The sequence below is a fragment of the Phocoena sinus genome, chromosome 4, assembly GCF_008692025.1.
Source record: "Phocoena sinus isolate mPhoSin1 chromosome 4, mPhoSin1.pri, whole genome shotgun sequence".
Taxonomy (NCBI): domain Eukaryota; kingdom Metazoa; phylum Chordata; class Mammalia; order Artiodactyla; family Phocoenidae; genus Phocoena; species Phocoena sinus.
In genome coordinates this window covers 72,407,307-72,411,356 of record NC_045766.1, presented here as the reverse complement: position 1 = coordinate 72,411,356, position 4,050 = coordinate 72,407,307, and positions in this window count along the sequence as shown.

Here is a 4,050-nt window from a genome sequence, read left to right as displayed (position 1 = left end):
CTGTACTCACTACATTCCTAGTTTCCTTTCTCCTTCCCTCCCCTCAGTGAACGATTTCTGTGCTCCTCTCTGGGGAAAAGATCATAAAGACACAGCCCTTTTGGTAGTTGAGAATTTACTCTGTCCTTGCCTTTTTATCCCTGCTTACTAAATCATAAAGGGCCTAATGCAGGGGTGGTGTGGGGATGGGGAGGGTATAGAAATCCCACAGGCTGATTACTGTTACCCTGAAGGCTAAGTGTCAACAGAAACGTTTAGGCAAACCAAAGTGATAAAATCAGTGGTCTCACTTTGGCAAAGCAGTAACTTCCCTGGAATGCTCTACAAGTGTAAACAAGGCCCCTTCAGCCAGCTTCCACAGTCAATAGCATTAATGTCAGCCCGTGTTAGCTATTTCTCTTATTGTGGCATCATCTTTTCTGTCATCGTATCTCTCTCCATCATGCACTGCCCCAGCCTAGTCCCTTGGATATCTGTCCCTCGAAGCGTCTGCCCAGTGTCCTTCTGGGCAAGCCCATCAGCTAATGCCCGTAAGAACAGACTCTCCTCCGCCATCAACAAAAACTCTTTCCCGGGGTCCTGCTGTTTCCCAAGGTGACAATTAGCTAATTAGACAAATGAATCTATCTGTGGCTGGTACATGGAAAGCTTCTCTTGAGTTAATGTTTCACCCCCTGTGTCAGCCAGTGTTCTTAGCTTCTTGCAACTAAGGATGACTCTGTGTGATTTAAGCAGCATGGGGATTTAGTAAAAGGATACTGGGAAGCTCTAGACTCTCTGGGAAGGCGGAGGAAAAGACTTTAAAAATGGGCAGGAACAGGAGATGCTACACAGCAGTGGGGACCTCAGCCCAAACCACACCAAAAACAATAATTGTGGGAACAGGACTGCAGCCTCTCCCTACTGCTGGACACCACGGTCTGCACTGCTGCCACTGACAGCTTGGGACAGGGCCCCTGGCACAAGGCTTACCGCCACTGCTGTCACCCACTGCCGAGTAAGTGCTCTCCCAGATTCTGCTCTCCTGTGTCATCAGCTCCACATGCACAGTCTGGAGCAAATGGACCCGGCTTGTTGACCTCAGCTCCTGTGCCCCTGCCCTGGCAATAGAAAATGGGCTCTGCTTCCTATAAATACTCATAAGGGGTGAAGTTCTCAAAACAGGAAGGGAAGTTAGATGTTGAGAAGACAAAAGAGAAAGACAAATGTGCACCACACCCTTTTAAGTAGCGTGTACATTTTATCAGAGGACTTCTTGAAGCAGATTCTTTGCATAAAAAAGTGACTCAAGTGATGAAAACTTCAGACAGATCCTCAGGCCAGCAAGGGAGATAGTTTGGGGTCAGGCAGGCCTTTTTTTTTTTTTTTTTTTTTTTTTTTTTTTTTTTTGTGGCATGCGGGCCTCTCACTGTTGTGGCCTCTCCCGTTGCGGAGCACAGGCCCCGGACACGCAGGCCCAGCGGCCATGGCTCACGGGCCCAGCCGCTCCGCAGCATGTGGGATCCTCCCGGACCGGGGCACGAACCCATGTCCCCTGCATCGGCAGGCGGACCCCCAACCACTGCGCCACCAGGGAAGCCCCCAGGCAGGCCTTTTGAAGCCCCTCCAGTCATACCATGTAGCTCGCCACCCATTGTACCTGTTTTCAGGCGCCAGCCTTGCAGGATGGAGCAAACTGAGAAGACATTAGGACAGAACCCTACCCCTGCCTGTGGCAGGAACTTCAGAAGGCTGTAAGCTTTTCTTAGTCTGCTAGTTCATCACTAGGGTCCAAAGGCTGTTTTCCAAGTTTATTTCCGTGTAGTAAGAAGAAAGGTAAGAGCAGGAGGATTTCTGCCTCCAGTGCTGAGCTGTGGTTTCTCCAGCAAATTCTGTACCTTTGTTCTGCTTTTCCCACCTCTACCTCCACCTGCAGGAGAAGAGTACACTCTGATGTCCACTCTGCGGGTGCCAGAGGGGGAGGACCCACAGAGCCTGTCCCCAGAGTTCCCTGGGGAGACCAGCATGGTGTCTGCCTAAGTTCTCCCATACAGCCAGATGGAGCACCAAGCGATTCTTCCTCAGTGGGTGGGAAGTGGGGGCCACCCCCGGATGCCACAAGCCAGAGTATTCAGACAGGAGAATATTCAGAATCAAAGATAAATAATGTCAGAGTTTGGACTGTTAGCATAAGTAACAATAGTGTCAATTTTGAAAATCCCATCACAAAACAAAATCTTAAGGCTTTTCTAGAAGCCCAAAATAAGTTATTAGGGGTCCACTGATTTTTTCAAGGACCCTAGTTGCGAGAAATTGGATCAACTATAATCCTTGGTTCATATCACTGGTCGTCTTTGGGCACTGCTGGTCCATGCATGGCCCACTTTTATCTATGTGATGTGCCAGATTTCTTCCATTTGCTTCTCTAGATCCATTCTCTACCCTTCTCTATCCTGCTCCAGGAGGCTGACCTCAGTGGGCTCCCTCTGGCTTCCTATTGTATTTAGCTGAGAAGGAGCCTTGGTAGATTGGAGAGAAGGAAGAAAGTGAGGTCAGAGTCTTCATTCACCTGACCCCTCCATCTGGATTTGTCTCAAACCAGCTGCACTCACAACCAAAGCTCACATGCCTCTCAAGGTGGCCCTTTCCACACACACCTCTGCCTTGGGCTTCTAGGAATTCCCACTTACTTCACGGGTTCTTTCTTTCTGGGCCTAGGGACAGGGAACAACTCTGGCATCACCAGCCCTGTGTGATTGCATTATCCCTTGTGGTTTGCCTTTCTCTGCCCACCCCTTTGTAAACAGTCCCTTTATAAACCCTCCTAGAGTTATCCTTGTTTAAACGCAATTCTTACATTCACCTATCTGGTTCCTTCTGGGGCCCTGGGTGAGTTGGTTGTTTATTCAGTAATACTGAGCCAGAGAAATGCTGGTACTTGTATCCGGGTGCCACAGACAGCTACGAATGCAACTGGAGGTATAAAGGCAAATCGCCCAGAGATGGTTGTCCCTCTGATTCCTATGGATGGGCACCTCATCATATTACAAGTAGTATATTTAAATGTAACCCAAATTGGAGAGGGAGGAGATTCCAGCCTTGGACCGTCTCTAAAATAATGTTGTGGTTGCGATGGCATGGGACCAAAGGAAACACAACAGGTAGAGAAAAAGTGTTATAAAGAAAAGAAAAAGATTGGTGGGAATGTAAATTGATACAGCCACTATGGAGAACAGTATGGAGGTTCCTTAAAAAACTAAAAATAGAATTACCATATGATCCAGCAATCCCACTACTGGGCATATACCCAGAGAAAACCATAATTCAAAAAGACACATGCACCCCAATGTTCATTGCAGCACTATTTACAATAGCCAGGTCATGGAAGCAACCTAAATGCCCATCGACAGACAAATGGATAAAGAAGTTGTGGCACATATATACAATGGAATATTACTCAGCCATAAAAAGGAACGAAATTGGGTCATTTGTTGAGGCGTGGATGGATCTAGAGACTGTCATACAGAGTGAAGTAAGTCAGAAAGAGAAAAACAAATATATATTAACGCATGTATGTGGAACCTAGAAAAATGGTGCAGGTGAAACTGGTTTGCAGAGCAGAATTTGAGACACAGATGTAGAGAACAAACATATGGACACCAAGGGGGCAAAACCGCAGTGGCGGGTGGTGGTGGTGGTGTGATGAATTGGGAGATCGGGATTGACATGTATACACTGATGTGTATAAGGTTGATGACTAATGACCTGCAGTATAAAAAAACAAACAAACAAACCAAAAACCAACTAATACTAAACTTTCTTTGGGTTATTTGTATGGAAATATGTTAATATAAATGTTTCAGACATTAAAAAAAAAAAAAGAAAAATGCTCCCCACTAACCAGCGTCTTCTACTCCATCCTCATCAACAATTACCAAGCCTTTATTTTGTGCTAAGTGCTTTATGTGGAATATTTCACTTAAACTGGGAAAACCCTAGGCTGAGAGCAGTTCAGATTTTCCCACGGTCACAGAGAACTGTGATAAAGACATTTAGTATTAGGCTGAAGAA